The sequence below is a fragment of the Emys orbicularis genome, chromosome 8 (genome assembly GCF_028017835.1).
Source record: "Emys orbicularis isolate rEmyOrb1 chromosome 8, rEmyOrb1.hap1, whole genome shotgun sequence".
NCBI classification, from domain to species: Eukaryota; Metazoa; Chordata; order Testudines; family Emydidae; genus Emys; species Emys orbicularis.
This window is the reverse complement of record NC_088690.1, coordinates 101,660,787-101,679,621: the sequence shown is the minus strand read 5'-3', so window position 1 is coordinate 101,679,621 and position 18,835 is coordinate 101,660,787. Positions and strand designations below refer to the sequence as shown.

The following is an 18,835-nucleotide window of genomic DNA, read 5'->3' as shown; positions in this document are numbered from 1 at the left end:
TGAGGGGAAGACCTGGCTGATTGCAACTGATTGCTGAGTCATCCCTCCTTAAAGACACTGAGACAAAACTGCTCCAGGGAATTCTGGTCTTTCCACTGGGAGACCTCAATGTCTGGGAGCAGGTTGAGATCCTGGAACTTGGTGGCCTGGGTGAACTTGGGCCACTATTCTTATTATTCCAACAAGCAGAAGAGAATGCAGGCTTCTCTTCCCATGACTTTAGGGGAGAGAGGGAACAAACCACAGAATGCTCTCCGTGTGTTCCCCAGGAGAGGGAGCAGATTGTCAGCATGGGAGGTGCAGGTAACTAAGAGATGGGACTGCGTGCAATTAGAATATCAAACCCTTATGACTAGCACCTCTGGCCTTTATGACTGGGGAATCTCACTGTGGGATTCACTCTCTTCTCTTCTCCTCCTGCCACTTAATAGGCATATTAGCCATTTGTCAAATTACAACTAGATGAAAAGACAAGCAGCAAATATCTTGATATATAAACATAATGGGCCTGACTCTCATCTCACTTACACTGGTGTAAATCAAGCGTAACTCCACTTTACATCAGTGTAGGATGTGTGTATGTGAGATTCGGGCTTTATATTTCAATCAATGCTGGGAGAGAGATAGCCAACATTAAAGAAGGGTAAAATAAAGGGTGCACTATTTTCCTCCAGGCAATAAATGGATTAAACATATTCACACAAACATCTACTTTGAACTCATCAGAAAATACAATGACTCCATGTTTTCACTGCATTCAGTTTTCTTGGGGCATGTTGATGTTTTCTTTCTTCTTGAATGGCTGATACAGATAAGCCTGTAGTGAATGTAGACAGTCACCTGATTCCCATGCATGTTTTAGTTTTTATTATCTGCTACAAATGCAGGGAAATCAGCAAAACCCTTCTATGATCTGCCTTCAGAAACTGCTCCTTTCAGGTTACAACACAATTCTCATACAAAATGCTCTGGGTCTTTTTTCTAAAACTCATCATTCTTAAAACATAGTCAGAGCAGCCCTGGCAAATGCAGAGGCACTTAAAAACAGCCAGATTCTTTGACACTGACCTTGCCCCCGTTTCAGAAGTAAACATAGCATTGCCAGTGAACTCCCTGTCTCTGCAACGCAGTGATTCAGGGACATGCCGGAAAACCCTGGGTTGAGCTACATTCAGCATCCTTAAAGGAAAACTCCTGAGAAATTATAAATCTTAATGGGCAAAACAAATATTGTCTAAGGGGTAGAATAGCTGGCCCTCAGTATGGGTACCTGTGGGTGGGGAGGAAAGGTATAAGGAACCATTCAGAAGCTATCTATAATTTTAGTCCCAGACGGCAACACCTGGGGTGCAAGCTACCCCCAAAGAAACATCTGGGGGCAGGCAAAGGGTGGGGGAATTTTCTACCTTCAGCCACTCCAGCCCTACAGCTTTTTTCAAAAACATGGTATGCATTTTTTTAAAATGAGGGGAAATATTTTTTTCTGCATTGCCTTGGTACTAAAAAGCTTTGTGACCCTTTTTCCTCAAGCTTCCAAGAAATATTACCTCTCTTTGGAGAGAGACTAAGCCTGGGAAATTCCATCCCATAACGTGAATGTTTCAGAAAGCTGCAAATGGCTGAGAACAGGCAGTTCAAATGACAAGACTTCGGTATCCATAACGATGGCAGTCACTGCCCCCGCCCCCCATTACATATAGGGATAGATCAATGGACACTTGAATCCAAACACCTAAGAAATCTTCCCAGACCAGAATGAGTATTGAAACCTGCTCCTGGAGCTCTGGTTCCAGGTTGGCTCCGTAAGTACAAAGGGTTCTCGCTTGGCAGCTGAAAAGATTTTGTCCCCTGGTGGAAACCTTGTGAGATTCCTGCTATTTGGGGGTGAGATTTCGAAAGAGCCACTCATAAGATTTGATATCAAGAAGGGGACAAGACACATTTGAGGTGGCTAGTGTCCTCATGTTCTTCAGGGGGGAAGATACTGGTCTTCCTGTCCCCAACGTCCCCCCGACCGAAGAAGCCAGGACTGCTGGGGGAAGACCGCCAACTGGCTGAACCCCTTTCTGAAAATGACATGATTGTGGACAGAGGCTGCTGGCAGCTCACTCTCTCCTCCACAGACAGCAGGATCCCTCCACCTAACAACCCTCTTTATCCTTCTCAACTCTCAGTCTGCGTAATGCTAGGAAGTATGGCTACTTTCCTTTTAGTTTGGAGGGACTACTTTTTTATTTTACAGCAAATGAAAGGATATCAAGAGAGAAAGATATCCATTGGTGAGTCACAGGGCCAAATCTGTTTTCACCTGCACCACAATAAATCTAGAGCGCCAACAGAGGTATTCTGGATTTACACTGGTATAACTAAGACCAGGATCTGCCTCACAAATATAGAAGCTCTAGTCAGGGTATCACAAATGCTCTGTGGCGTTATTGTTCAGAGATCCCAAAGGAGTAGATGAAGATGGGCCAGATATTCAGCTGATGTAAATCACTGTAGCTTGAACAGAGGTATGCCGATTTACACCAGCTAGGGCTCTGGCCATCTGTTTTCAGTATCGCTGGTAATAAAAAGTGAAGGAAGAGAACGGAAAATTGTTTGCAGAATCATTTCTGAATGGAGGCCAGATTCTACTCCGTTCCACTAGCATAAATCTGGGGTGACTCTTCTGCAGAGAATGAACTTACTCCCGATTTAGACCAGAATTTGGCCCAGAATGCCTCTTAAGGTTTTCTTTGAGGTGTCAGCAACACTTCCGAAATTCACAAGGTTGTAATTGTTGGTCTTAATTGCTAATGGTTATTGAATGACTCAGATGTTGAGACCAATACCTGGCACGTTTTGGGGCTCACTAACAGCATGCCAGTTTGCTGGAAACACAAAGGAATGACTAGGTTATAAAGCTATTTCACACTTTAATATTCTCTCTGGCTTCCCAAAGGGATGGATATTGTTTACAGTCTTGGGGAAAAAATAGCTTGTTTAGTGAACAGGAAAAAAATCAAACTAAATGGTGGTATACATGCCTGCCTACATGGCCAGAGCCTGCAGCCGAACACACTCTGATTCTCACTGACCCATTAAACTGCTCAACTGGGCCCCACCTCTCGGAGAATTCTCCAGCCCTGGGATAGTGATTTTGCTCATCTTCCCTTCCCATTTTGCTTCTGGACCTACTGAGGTTTCCCTGATGTACACTGTGGGGGGGGGAAATAATTCCATAAAACAGATCATGGTAAATAAGGTTTTTCGTCCAGGGGATTGCCTGACAGCAACGATTTGATTAGAGCTACCCTGTCTCTTGGAGAATAAAGAACCATTTGTAAATGAAAATGGATGATTTCTCCTTTTCTCCGCATCTGTTATTATCTGAAATAATAACCCACAATGCCAGCAATAATATCCAGACACCAGCTATCCCTAATCAGTCTGTCTCAGGCTACTTCTGCATTACCTTATGTGAGGCTGGGATGGATCAGGTGTTTTCTTCAGATGCTGTTTAATCTGTTCTCAGTGCTTATTCTCAAACTAACTATTGCTTGGCATGAACTGTAATGAATGATTCCAGGATGGCTTCACACTTTCAATACAAAGATCAAATGCCCTGGAGGGTATTTTGGAAACCAAATTTGATACTATATAGGAAAATAGACATTAACCCCTAACTGAGACCCGGTATTTAGGTCAGTTCATTTAATCCTCAGAGCCTCAGCTGATAACCCAATTACAGCTAAGTACAAATACATAAACAACCTTTTCTATATTGCTACCTCTTTGAACAGCAGTAGCACCTTTTTCCTGCTGCATTTGTTTGGAGACATTTTTGACCACATCTATAAAGAGCTAAATTAAACTGCCCAGACACAGTCTGGCTGCATCTTCCAATAAAAACATAATTAACAGCCTACATGTTATAGTCAGAGCTAGGCTGGGTTTGAGAAAGGTCAAGTTCCTTGAAGTCTCCATGTGCCAATATAATTTAATTGTTAAGAACACCACAGTAACATTTTATTATGCTACTAGTCTGAAAAATTAAAATAAGATTAAGATAAATGCTAAATAAACATAAGAAGTAATGTGAAAAAGACATCACGGTCCTTACAGTTTTGCATCTCTGAATATCAAGCAATACGAAAACTATAAATAAATATAAATAAAAAATAAATAAACCCAATGCAGCTCTAATACATTTCTAAAACATAATGTATGTATGTGCCCTTTTAGTGATAGATCTACAGTCCCCAATGTCACCATTCAGACCTAAAGGCTGTTTAAGTTACTCAGTATCACCAAGTGACTATCTCCAAAGGATATAAAACAAACAATATTCAGCATCAACCTGAACCTTTTACCTTGCTCTGAGTTTCCACCAGCTGGCTAGCCCATTAGGACAAGGGATAATTCTGTTTCAGTGACTATGAAGATCTCCCTCTCTGAATTGTACATGTTTTAATGACAGGACATGAGATCCATTTAAAATCCTAGTATTTGTCTACTTGCAAATTCAATGGGGCTAAAATGTTATAGCATTTCTAATGTGTCCAACTCAAGGCACCTTTCCCAGCCAACATTTTCAGTAAGGGCTTACTGATTTTGGGGTCTCTCAATTTTTTATGCCCAACCTGAGACCTTCAGGGATTTATTCTCAAAGGTGCTCAGCACAGCACCCATAACTCTAGCTGAAGTGAGGGAAAGTTGCAGGTTCTCAGTACCTCTGAGAAGCCCAATGTTGGGCAACGAAATATCGAGGTACCCAAAACAAGTAAACACTTCTGAAAATTTAAGGTGTGATCAATCTGTGCTTTAGCTTCCCCATCTATAAAATGGGGATAATGACTCTGACTCACAGGGGTAACAGGCATAACCTACTGATGGGTAAAACTTACCCTTCTGCATGAGGTCCAAACACCATGTCCCACTTCGATTCCATTGAAAAGGCTTAAGTGGGACTCATGATCTTGTGCTGGCACTCAGCAATTTCTCCCTTTGGGAGTCTCAGGTGAAGTGCAAAGTGCTATTTGACAACAAGCAGGATAACAGCAAGAGACATGCAAAGCCAAGTTTCTCTCTTTGAAACAGTTGCTAAGTTTGTCAGAAGTCTCAGTCTCAGAGACACTGCCCGCCTTTGAGATTGCTGTAGGATCCCTGAAGTGTGCATTCAGCTACCTGACCTTGTTGTCAACTCAGTACTTTCAGCCTCTTCCTCCTGGTGCTTCATCACCCACCCACATCAGCTACCTGGTGATGATACTGACTTCAAAGCCTTAGTTGTATAAGTAATTACAAATATGACATCACTCCTTCATGATATGCAAATAACGAGAATTCGTCTAGGAATTTTCTGGCTCGGGAGTCTGAAACTGGCACAGCAGACAAAACGCTGCTGAGAAAAACACAGCTCGTGCAGAAATTCAAGAATGTTTTCTTCCTCCCAATTACTTTTTTATTGCAGTATGATTGTGCAATTACACTAACCTGTCAGGAAAGCACAACTACCAGGCCCCCAGCTCCAACGTCTGCAGCATCACGCATGGCTTTTAGTCTTCTCTTGGGAGACCGTCCCTACTTTTTTCTGTCCATAACTGACAAGCGCAGCATCAGAACTCAGAGTTATGGGATTCATTGAGGATTGGTGGGGGAAGGGAAGCTGAGATTGCCAACTGTGATAGTTACAATAGCATATGGACAGCTGTCTATCAATAACTAGACTAACTCCACCAACTCCCAGCACAGAGGCCAGTAAACAGCTGCCTGATGGCAATTTTGGTCACTCCCAATCTGACCTTGATTTAAACTGGTGACCTAAAAGCAAAAGGTTCCACACCTCATCGTCATCTCCCTTGAGAATTTAACCCTACAGAGAAACAGAAACTTTTCCAAATAATTACCTCCGACCTCACTAAAGAAGTTACCTATCATCGGATATTTAGTGTTGCAAGAGATCATGGGTTTAACTGTGCTGTGTTGATTATTCTCTTAATTATCAGCAAGATTTTAAAAAACTAGGCTAAGTTATAAGAAATATTTACTGTTTTAAAAATAAAAGATTCGATTAAAAAAATAAAAATAAAAGTATGATCGCAGAGAGTGAAGACTAAGGGGCTGATTGTCTCACACTGGTTTTCCCCCGAGCTGTTAACTCCATTGACATCAGAGAATTACTTTGGATTTACACTGTATAACGGAAAGCAGGATGACTTGACTAGTGGTTCTCTGGGCTCCTAACTTTACTCTCCACCACGAAAAGGATCATTCTGCTGTCTCTTGAAAAGAGGACTTTGGCAGCTACAGAGCCCTGGTTTTAGAAGAGTAACCTAGCTAGGGATCTTAATTCTTATTTGCAATGCCGCGATCACATGACTGCAGTATGTTAAAGACAGTGGGTTGGATGCTCCAGTCTCGGCACAGGACCAGAGAGAGGTATGCAAAGGTGATTTACACCAGCCTGGAATCTGGTCCATTATCTTCATTCTACAAATTGAAGGAACAGAGGTACAGAGATGCGAAGTGGCTTGCTCAAAGTCACACAAGTCTGTAGCAGAGATGGGAAGAGCATCCAGGTCATGTGCCTTATCTGATGGATGTGTATAACCGTGCAGGACAGAGAACTAAATGCTGGATTGTTCATTGTCTCTGTAGGTCATGTTAAGTCTTAGAAACTGCAGAAGCTTTGGAGCCCACATAAAAAAATCAGTGATGGAGCCTCCAATTGTATGTATCACCCTAATGGCTGTAGTAAGGGTTCAGAAAATAAAGCTGGCTTGAGCTATCTAATCTGTTTGTTTCTCTACTTGTATAGTCATATCACCACCATATCCAGCACCCGTCAAATACACTCCCCCAAAGGCGAGCTATCATTCATGGACCAAACGCCATCAGAGTCGAGTTTGGCTATGTAATCTGTCATCGTTGCAATAAAGAACACCCCACCCCTGGCATCTGGAGGCTTTCTGCAGACAGTGGACTGAAAAGAGGCTCTGAATGGAGAAAAGAAAGTCCTAAAACTGGTGATCAGTGTCGCTTGCCGCTAGGCAGTGCTGCTTTGCTCCAGTACTTTCTGTCTGCAGGATGACTTCTTTGGCACAGGCGCACAAGGGCAACTATAAAAAGCATTAAAAATCCTTGTTCCTCTTGCAGCAGAAAGTGGACTCATTTTATCTTGATGTGTGCTGTGTGGACTGGATCTTTGTTCTGTGGGCGCTCAGTTCCTCACCATACAGACTAAGATCAACACATTTTGCTTTGTTTACAGCTGTTACCTGGGGTTATTTATTTAATTCTTTCTTAGTCTGCATGGTTGCTTGAAGGGGTCACAGCTCTTTCACTGCCTGGGTGCCTTCAGCACCCCCGGTAGCATCTCCATTGAAAGCCTATGCTGTGCAACCTACCTGACTTTGATCACTAGTCTGAGTAAAGCAGGACCAGCTCTACAAATGGTTCACAAGATCCTCAGGGGTTGAAGTGAAGCATAGTGTTGTGAGTGCAAGACCTCCCTGAATGCTACAGAACACAGCCTGCAGTCCTTACAACTGAAAAGGGGGAGCGAATCAGTGTTCTGCACAATTTCTCATCAGTGTATTGCACAAATCACAGGCTTGTGTTTTCCTGCACTAAGACTTTCCCCAAACTTGTCCCTTCAGGCTTGTCAACTCACGTTGGGATAGAAGATTAGTTCTAATTTTAAACCAAATAAGTATGATTGTATCTATTTCCCCAAAGATGATAAGGCACATTGCAGGCTGGATTTGTAATATTACCGCTTCGCTTATTTAGTCCTTCTTCGAAGACAGATAAGCCTCCACTTTCAAAGGCAGCAAGTGTGCCAAAACTCTATCATGATGATGCCTCTGTTTTTCCATGAAGAACTGGAAATGCATAAATTACTAACTATCAAAGCAGAACGCTTTAGAAATGATAGAATGCCACAGAAATTCTAAAGGAAAGCAGATCAGTTGTCTGGAAATCTACCAGCAGCTAATATGCTCAAATTGTAATCTAAATGTCTTTTTGTTTTGAATTGTCTGGGATTAGGGTTGGGAAAAGACTCAATTATTCTACTCAAACTCTTCTGAATTATTTATGAAAACTAAATAAAGGATAAATTGGGCACTGATGAACTGAGGACCTGGTGGTGGAGGGAAAGTTATGTACTAGAAAACAAGCAATTTTCTCTCAATAGGACTGTTTACTATTTCCTCCCTTCTGCAGAAATTGACAAATAGTCTTTAAAGGCCTGCTGCTTAGCAACACTGGTTCCGCTGATCTGCTTGGAAGATGTTAATTGCTTCTTCAAACAATGTGAACAACGGTTTAAAGAGCTACAACTCTAATTTAATAACCAACGTGAGCCACGAGACCAACTATGGCGACTGTGACAGCGGCGTAGTGACTTCAGTAATGGACCGGCCATGGTAGCTCTCTCTCTCTCACTGAACTGTGAAGTAGCACAATCAGGATCTCAATGTATGGAGAACTCTGACCCATGCCACAATTTCAAAGGTATTCAGGTGTCTAACGATGCAGATAGATGCCTAGTGGGATTTTCAAAAGCACCCCAGCAGGTTAGACGTCTGTCATTGATTTCAATGGGACTTACCACACTTAACCTGCGGAAGTGCTTTTGAAAATCCCACTAGGTGCCTATCTGCACATTTAGGCACATAAATGTGTTTAAAAATTTGACCCCAGGGGCCCATATTTAGGGCTAGCCTCAAACACAAGCAAACCATGAATCTACTTGAGGCCAAACACTTTTGGTGGCCCCAGGTCCCCTGCAAGCTCGGCAACTCCTAGGCTGACCCCCCCTCCATCTCCATCAGCGCATCTGGAGAAGCAGGAAACACCTCCTTGCCAGTTCTTCTAACTCCCTATAACAAAAGGAGCAGAGGAGGAGGTAACTCGTGACCTGATTTCCCCTAGTCCTGACTTTCTGTTCTTTGATACCTACATTCAATGTCTGGTGGGCACACCTGGACCACAGCAGGTGCTGAAAGGCATGTGCCCCTCCGCCTAGCTGCTCCCTTGTAACCAGCTCTAAATGCTAGACCTCTCCCAGAAAAGAGCCCAAGGTGCCTCCCTCCTCTAGCATAAAGCTTATATACCTGGACCAACGTTATTGCTCCAAAAGAAGCTGTGCCAAGAGATGCACAGGCTCCACCGCCTCTGGGAGCTCGGGCTGGGAAGCTTCAGCAGTGCTACAGCGGGCAGGCATCTTTCTTTTTCCCATTGGCTTTTTCCCCCCCTGCATTATTGGCCCTGCCTAGACACTTGCTTTAACATGATAAATACCATCATTAAATATCAGCCCAATGAAAATGTATGGCATTGCCATGGCTCTGTGATCCTGAGAGGCACAGACAGAATCAAATCAGCGTGTGCTTTCAATATGCCATTTGCAATGCTCTTATTTGCCGCCTATTCAGGAAAGTGGTAGAGAACGCTTTAAACATACCTGAAGAATAAACATAGAATCAAAAGGAAGTCAGGGGGATGCACATTAGTGACAGGCATTACAACACCACATCAGCAAAACTGGCACATTTTGTTATGGCTCCTGATACCCAATAAATCAATCACACTTCCATGCTAAAGGAAAATGACTAATCAGATGGAAAAGAAAAGAAAACAACAAGAAAATGGCAACAAATGGACCAAGCAAAGCAGGTGAAATTCACCTTTGTGCTGAGTGCTAGACATGGGGCTTAGCCGGTGCATAGTCCTGGTGTTCACCTTCTGCACTGGAGTGAATTGCATCCTGCCTGTCCAGTCTATTCCTACATTCAGGCTCCACTCCAGTTGTAACGAACATCTCACAGATCTTAAAGGCCCAGGAGCCAGATAACATCATGACTGTTTTCTTAAAACTACATGAACCAAACTCTTCTTGGCAACCGCCACAGAAAGGCTCGGGACTGAATGGGCCCTGGGGACTGACTCTCCTCTCATCCCTGAGAGGTGGTCCCTGCAGGTCAGGATTGGGGCAGCACAGGGAAACTGTCACTGCCTTTGCCCACACTCATAGACTCATATATAGACTTTAACGCCAGAAGGGACCATCGTGATCATCTAATCGGCCCTCCAGCACATCACAGGCCACAGAACCTCGCCCACCCACTCCTGTTTTAGACTCTTAAACTCTGGCTGAGTTACTGAAGTCCTCAAATTTTGATTTAAAGATTTCAAGTTACAGAAGACCCACCATTTAATTCAAACCAGCAAGTGACCCATGCCCCAAGCTGCAGATTAAGGTGAAAACTCCCCAGGGTCTCTGCCAGTCTGACCCATCACCTTCCCTCTTCCAAGGATTTCAGTCTCCAGAGCTACCAGCCCAGCAACTATTGACCAGCACTAAATTCACTTTAAAAAAAGATGCAAAACAGGAAAACATTAGTCATCAGGTCACACTATTTTCTACTCCTCTCCCCACCACCCATGGGCTGCGACTCAATCCCCAAAGCATCTTGATCTCTCTTCAGGCTCTGCACGCCGATTTTAAAAACACAGTGGGGTAAAATTCACCTCTTTACAGAGGGCCAGCACAAGTCCTGGAAGTCTTCAAAACAGAGCTTATGTGGTGCATATATAATGCAATGATTGGTGTATTACAGGGTTCCCGCTCTGCGCCCACTCCTAAAGGCTATGAGTCTGTTACAGCCCCAACTTGGGAGCCTTGACTATTTAGCTCAAGTTGTAGCAGCAGGTGCTTTTAGCCCTGGAGATCCCTGCTTCACTCCCTGGTGTGCTGGCATCACACATGTAGACGAGGTGCTGGCCCTTTGATATATATATCTCAGTCACTTGGTGTTTTCCCACCATATATGGTTTCAGTCAATCGCTGTTGTCTTGCTACATCGAGAAACATTCTATTGGCCTCTCTGCCACATTTCCAGTGCAGTGTAGGCCTTGAGATCTATAATGTATGCTCTGGGTCCAGTAGTTCTTCTTTAGCTGATTAAAGGTTATTCCCCCACGTTTCAGAACAATAATGCTAAAAAGCTGATCATGTATTGCTCTTCTAGTGTTAAACATGTTGAACAGTCAAAAATGAAGCATTCACATTTTAACTCAACTTACTCAAGTATCTTAGAAGTGTTCCACCAGAGCACGAAGAGCAAAAAGGAAAAGGAAGCACAAATGTGGTTCACGTTTCAAAACAACTTCTCTGAGGTGCCTGACTCTGTCCACAGCTCAGGTGTAGGAGGACAGAGCAGCATCAAGTGATCCATCCTCAGTCAGATAAATATCTAGTGGGACAGCCTTTGGTGTACTCCTGCACCACCATTAAAGAGGGAGAAAGAATTAATAAATCCCCCAACGTCTCTCCAGTCACTTTGCCCCCTCTTTACTTCTGAGCTGGAGGGAATAAAAGTTAGGAATCTATGTCTGTGAGACTTCAAAGCACCGGAGAACGCACTGCTCAGAAAAGAAAAGCACACACACAAAAACACCCCCAACACCAATTTCAAACAGTTTGCTAACCCTGGCGCCTTTGGAGGTTTGCAGAGCAAGAGATGAAGAGTGTCTCATAGTAGGGCGCAAGGGAAAGGAAAAATAAAAGGGCATTTAAAATGTTGCCATGGGAAATATAAAAAGGGAGATAAATCTGTCAGCAGTCTGAAAAATATACTTCTTTTAACTCCTTCCTTGCTGACCTGGAACATGGTTCCAGTAGCGTTCCTCTGAACGGTTGGTGCTGAGTATTGTCAACTCAATGGTGATGCATTGCCAAGAGTGAGGTAGTCTTGGAGAGGCATTTTGCCGGGTGCAGGAAAACATTTGTGAACAGCATGATTGTTTAATGTCACCTGCTGGTTTCACACATTCCTTTTCTCATGTCATGTCTTCCTATGACTGAGAGATTTCTTATTGTGTTGATTTCAGAGCTGGATCCCATTTCCCAACCTTCATACACTTACTGGAGCACCTGACTCGGACCCCAAGCTCTGCTTGAAAGAGTAAAGCACCCTCATTTTCCTGCTTCTCAACTCTTTGTTTCAACAAGAGTGCTAATTTTCTTCAAGCCTGTTTGCCTGGATTTGAATCACAAAAGATAAAGAGTCAGATGGGATTGTCTAGTAAAAGATACCTCTTGGTTTCCTCACAGCAGTTAATATCTCTCCTTATTTCTTACACCTGTGAATTAAAGCTATGGATACTAGCAAGCTCAAGGCTTGGAGCCTTTCAGCTCTAAATTCAAATCTAGTCCCAGGCCTCTAATGACCACTTTAAAGAGATGTCCCATTGGCTCCACCTTAGAGCAGGTTAAATGCTGAAAAAGACAACAATCCTCAAATTTGGCATGCATGGGAAGTTTTTTGGCTTGAATGAGCATCTAAAAAATTAACCACTCTACAATGACGAGCAAAGAGAGAGCTCTGCAGACACATGCTCACAGACTCTCCCCACTCTTGTCCCTGTCCAGCCATTTCAAAAGGGCAAACAGCAAGCTCAATTGCATTCCAGAACTGTTACTGCACCTGCTCAACGGGCATTTCCTTGAAAACATTCTCTCAGCTGTTAGATGGGTGAATCCCCAGTGGAAATGCACTGACATCACAGATGGATTTGGCCCATCAGGGCTATTTACTGACTAGTCCTAACAACTTCTATCCAGAGAAGAACACTGACTTTGTCAAACCAGACCAGACTATTGACCCATCGAGTCGGGGATCCTGCCTCCTGCAGTTGCCCTGCCAGGAACTTACGGAAGGTGTTTGATCATAACTGCAATACCACTTAACTCTACATGGGAAATTACTTCATCATGGCATCACAAACTGAAATGACTTATCACGAGATGCACAATCAGATTAGCTTTCTCGGGTTCTCTTCTTCCAGATATTTCGACAATATCGGACACTATCAACCACAGACTTCTCATATGAAGGGACACTCTCACAGGTTCAGTTCTTACCATGGGAGGGACTCATGAGTAGCAGCAGCACACATGCCCCATTCAGTTTGTGCTGTGTTTCCTGGCTCCACTGCAAATCCTCTTCTCTCTAGTGTCTACAAGTTGTCTTTGCGATCCACTTTTCATTAGCACGGCCAGGGTTTTCTGCCAGATCTATCATACTCAGCTATGCCCTCAACCTGTCACAGCCCAAACTGATTGCATTCATGATGGCCAGTCTTGGGGTCTATGAATGCGGAAAGCACCTAGCACGCCACTAGTGTCACCATAAACAAATCATAAATAACAAGTGTTATTATTTGAGGAACTCACTTGTCAGAGTAGCTGGCCCTCTGAAGGCGTCAGGAAGGCTCAGCATACCTCTGACAGGCGTCACAAGGGGCAATGAGGCAACTCAAGTTCGCTGGGACTAATTAACTTACTGAATAACTGGGAGACAATTAGGTAGGCAGGGAAGCATCCAGACACGATAAAAGGAAGCTATTCGCAGTGGGGTGGGGCTACAGAACAGAGGTGCCTGAGGAGAGGAACAGCCCCCAGAACACAGAAAGCAAAGGCTCCTAAGGGGAGGGGACTCACCAGGAAAGGAAATCAAGGAAGTGTGCTCCTAGGTGGCAGAGGCTCCAAAAGGAAGGAGCTATGAATGCCAAGTCTCAGCAGAACCTGGCCCCCACGGAAGGACTTCACCAGGTAGCAGCAGAAGCCCCAGATCAGAGGAATTATATGTTGTTTCGAGGAAGGGTGGTCGTGGTTTGACCTTTGTGGGGACCTTGACCCAAGAGGAGAGACCCTTCCCCATCTGATGACGAGAGGCCGACTCCAGAAAAGGGTTGCAGGCCAAGAGGGCCTAGCTGGTTAGTAACCTGAACATAGGTAGGGCCGATGGACTAAGGTTAACTCAACCCCCTCCAGCTAGAGATGCTGGGTTGAGGCCTATTTGTATTATGTTCCACCTTTGGGTTAAATAAACCCAAGACCCCCTGAAAGGGCACTGTTCAATATACATGATCCTCACTGTCCTTATTGAAGCCCACCAGGGGAAACTAAGGCAGAAACATAATTGTGATGCCGTACTAGGCCGCCAAGGGGCACTCCAGGATTGATGGCCCCCCACCACCTGCCTCCAGGTAAAACTGAGGTCTTACTGATTTAGCCCTCAAGCATGTACCAGTAACACTCCCTCTTCAGCAAATTAACACCACCTCTTACAAGGAAATATTTTTCCACTTCACTCCAACGTAGACTGGTCAAGGCCATCTCAGGTTCCATTCCTGACTCTGCCACAGGCTTCCAGTGCATTTTAGGATGAGTCACTTAATCTCTCAGTGCCTCGGTTTCCTCCTCTGTCATAAGGAGATAACAATGCTTCCTTATGTCATAGCCTACGTTCACTGTGCCAGATGTTAAGCTGGTATAGATCAGCAAAGCACTGTGGACGTTAATGGAACACGTGCTGAGAATCTGGACCAATACGGGTAAAGCACTTGGACAGCCTGTGATGGGTGCAAACAATTATTACTGTAAGCACAGATTCACTACAAGTGGAACTGCAGTGTGTGCACTGTGATGCATTGTAATGATCTGGGCCTTTTGTTCCATTTCACTACAAATGGAGTTTCTTTACATCTGAGTTCACTGGAAGCAAGTTCCACTGAGATCTTACAACACCCATTTCAAACACAGAGTGATTCAGTGTCACACTGGCCTCTGATTATCCTTTGACAAGCCACTGTCTCACTGCCTCTGGGACTTCCTTTTATCACCTTTGAAACACGGAGAAACAAGAAAGACCTGGGGATGATGGTCAATGGTTTTGTCACATCTACACTTGACTGGTCCAATTCAATACTTGTAGGATTCCCAGAACGTGCTGCCTTTCATAGGGTTCAGTTAGTACAAAACACTTCTGCTCCATTTCTTACCACTTCACATTTTTCTCTGCCTAACAGCCCCATTTTCAAGTCTCTTCACTAGCTTTCTGCAAAATTTCTGTATCGATTTCAAGGATCTTTTCTCACTTACAAAACTCTTTAATAGAGTGGCCTAACCAGTCTCGCTGACATTCAGCTCCTGCTTTAAATTCTTAGTCAAGGGCCATGCTTTTAAAACAACTGCATGGTAGGGCTGAAGCTGCCAATTATCTGCTTAGTCCCAAATATCAATTTAAAATATTGGATCCAGATCCTTTTATTAACTAGTCTCCACTTGTGTGAAATCAGTTTCTGGCTGAAATCCAAGGGGCTGAATCTGTTTTGGTCTTTAAATCTAAACTAAAGAAACACACGTCTGGCACGGGTTTTAATTAGATTTTAAAACGGCAGTGATTCCAGGGACTATTGTGTAAGAACTCTGCGCTGTGTGAATGCACACTGCCTTATGCTGTGCTGTGTGAGACCAGAGCGTGTCTAATCAAACACATCCTAGAAGGATGCATGATATCAGTAGGTCTTTTCCATCTCTAATGTCTACCATCCTACAATGTTTATTATTTAATAGCCCCAAAGGTATGTGATATCTGTTTCCCCCCACTGTTACTGGTAATCAGCAAGTGCAAATAGAGCACTTCTTTCCTCAGCTCTAGTCTCTTAGAAAGAGACTTGTACCCGATTAGGATTGTAGCAGCAGAAACTCCATGGGGAAGTAAAACGCACAGTTATATGGAGATGCAGCACTATGGGCCACATTCTGAGAGCCTTTCTCTGTAAAAACTATGCATTGAGTGACCTCAGGAAGTTCTCAGGATCTCAAAGGACTGGGCCCTCTAGTACAGAAAGAGATCCTGGAATTCCAGTCACCTGAACCACCAATACCAGTATATGGATTCCCAGCATTTGGGAATCACTTTCAACAATCTCTGCAAACTCTTGGCTTTCAATGTGCCTCTCCAAGTAATAATCTGTGTCTAATGCCTCTGGGAGTGATCCTGCACCTGCTGTAGTCAATGGCAAGACTTCCACTGGGTTCAGGATTGGGCTCACATTGAAATACATTTAGCGTTTCCTTTCTTTGCCAGCTCTCATTCTAATTCAGAGATCCAGCCTTGTGACAAATGTCCTGTCCATAAATCAGCCAGGGTGAGAGCGGAACACACAAGAAACGTGCAATTCACTCAATAAAACACGAAGTGACTCCCACCAGGCCAAATCCTGAAGTCCTGCTCAGCAGGAGTTTTGCTTGAGTGGGGATTGTATTCCAAATCCTCCCGTCGGTTACATCACGTGACCCCACTGCCTTCAGTTCCCATAGCCAAGGGCAGAATGATGATCCCTAAGAGAAATCTTTAGGATACTGTAAGTCACTGCTCCAGAACTCACAGTAAAAAGCAATAGCGCCCAACACTCATACCTGGTTTATAAAGAGAAACTTTTTTTGTCATAAAAAGTTTTAGCAAAAATAAATCAAAGCCACTCCAACGTCCTTTGTGCTGCAAAGCACTGCCAGGAAACACAAGGGAAATTATAACCATCATTCAAAATCAAGTGCATGCAACAAACCATAATACAGCAGCTAGTGAGACAGGGTATAGTACAGGTGGAAATTTAAGGGCTATTATCTACTTTTGAAATCTCACATTTGAATCTCTTCCCCTTTGTAGACCTAATAATTTGGAACTTTTCACTGATGTCTTTCTATCCACCACAGCAACAAAGATTTACTGTGCAGTTTCTCTACAGTTCACATATTCCATTTGGCTGTATGTACCTCACTATGAATGATGGCCATAATTTCTTCTGTGGTTGTGGAGCAATGGTTCACAGCATGAAGGACAGGGGGATGCTTTTTGGTTTTGGAAACTAATCTATCAGGTTTTCTTTTGGGTGTTAGGTACAACATTCTGTTCTGTCTGCCATCTTGACTGATGTTACATAGGACACAGCAACAGCCAATGCACCGAGAGCAATGGCTTCCCAAATGCAAAGTTTACTGACAATCTTCTTCTAATTTAGTGACAAATCCATCATCCTCTGGAAGTCTGATTCATCTCACTTAAGGGCAGGCATGTATGCATGTGTGTATAAGTGCTACCCAATCCATCCATGGGCAGATACAAGAGGTCATTTAACAGTGTGTTGTAGGTTAGAACTGAGGCACACTGGCAGAGCTGTGAGGGGCCCAGCCCTGGAAAAACAGCATGTTGCAGGTGAGGGATGAAGTCCATCAGCAGAGATAAATGGGGAGCTCAGGATGAAAAAACACGATTGCAGCATGTCACAATGGCATGTGAGGACCAAGGAATAGACTAGTGAGGGCATCACAGGAAGGGACTGACGGAGTTGCATGGGGAGGTTTTCATACACAGTAAAACCAAACATGACCCGTTAAGTCATCCAGTCTGACCTATTGTGTTTTGCAGAATTTTATACTGGACTCTAGCCAGTGCTATTGGCTCCTCACTTTCACAAGCACATAATTCACAAATGCTTTTGGAAAAAGAGAAAACAACGTTGTGATTTCACACGTTCCATTGTACACGTTCTCCTTGCATCAGCATCCAGCCAGCACCCAGATAGTTAATGCCCTTACTTGTCCATTTCAACTTCACTTCTACCTTCACTGCTCTAGCCAGCGCCCTTCTTATCCAATTGTATTATGTCACATTTTTCTAGTTCACTCCGAATTGAGATGAGGCAGCACTAAGAAAGGTAGCAATGCCTGTTGTGTATCTGTAAGCACTAATATTATCTGTCTGTTGGTAAAAAAAGAGACTTAATCTGTTCGTCTGGAAGCCAATCTGGTATCCCTTAATCTATCCTCATTTCTTTTCAAACTGTTGGATGCCAGTGGTTCAGTGAACAACAGAAATTAAAGTGGGAACAGGAGGCATCTTTGTTTCGCCCTTCTCAGCAAATCAAAAGACAATGGCATTAATTTGTTGTAACCACACTGGTTTGGGAAGATTGACAAAGACGTTGGATTCAATTTACAAACTTCTCAGTGAGGCCTCTGCAGTTCTTAACGAGGCTCAGCAAATATGACCATTCTTGTTTGGCTGGGTAGATTTCGTAGAAGCCTCTCTTACAGTATGGCATTCCCAGTAACTAAACCCACCTCACAACGGCCCACAGACCCATCAGCTGAAGGCAACACGGGCTAAGGCTTCATGCACAGATAGCAAATGCAGCTGCTTGAAGACAAGCGGTCCAGGCCCATTTCAGCTCCCACTCCAGAGTGAGAGAGAACTTTCTACTACATTCAATAGGCATCCCCTGCACACCCAGTTCCTGCAGCAGCAAGAGCAGAGGGATAAATCTCCACATTCTCTAGTGGGCCCCAGCTTTTGGGGGCTCTCTACTGGCTTGGGGACCCACAAATCATACTCAGGACTGGACAGGACAACTTGGCTTTAACTCAAGCTGGTGTTGGGTTCAAGGAAGTCCGAGCTCTAATCAAGGTAATAAAAATCTTAATAGAGCAAGGCAAGAGGATGCTAATGACACTGTGAATGCAAGGTTCTGCAGACAGATGAACCCAGGTGCCTCTGCTGTCTAAGTGCAAGGGCTGGATATGGGTGGGGTGCTCACCCACAGCATGAAATCCAGCTTACACAGCAGCTCACACATAGCAGCAAGCAGTGGGAGGGACATGAGCAGGCCAAGGGAGGGGCTGCCCCATGGATCTGCTCAATCTTACCCTTACCAGAGTGCAGGGCTACTTCAGGTCACTGGGAGTGGCTGCTGAGCTGCCCTGCAGAGGAGGGTGGCTCTTACCTTTGCCCTTGTGTAAATGGCTCTACAAGGTGCAGGGGGATGGAGAATCAGGCCCAGGGTCTGTATCACGTCAAAGAAGAGCCCTGTCAGGACTCTGCAATGTGCACTGATAAATACGAGTGTGCTCCCTGGCAATAGCCTGCACCACGGATGTTTACAAACAGCTCAGTACTTTTCCATGCTAAGAAGCTTGTTTTTCCAGTTGCCTTGC

General features: G+C 44.1%; 1 protein-coding gene across 1 annotated transcript in view; it reads right to left on the bottom strand.

Annotated features, from left to right (window-relative positions):
* The window catches only part of JADE2 (jade family PHD finger 2), a 136,582-nt gene that overhangs the window by 95,547 nt on the left and 22,200 nt on the right, over positions 1-18,835 (bottom strand). The window lies entirely within an intron of this gene.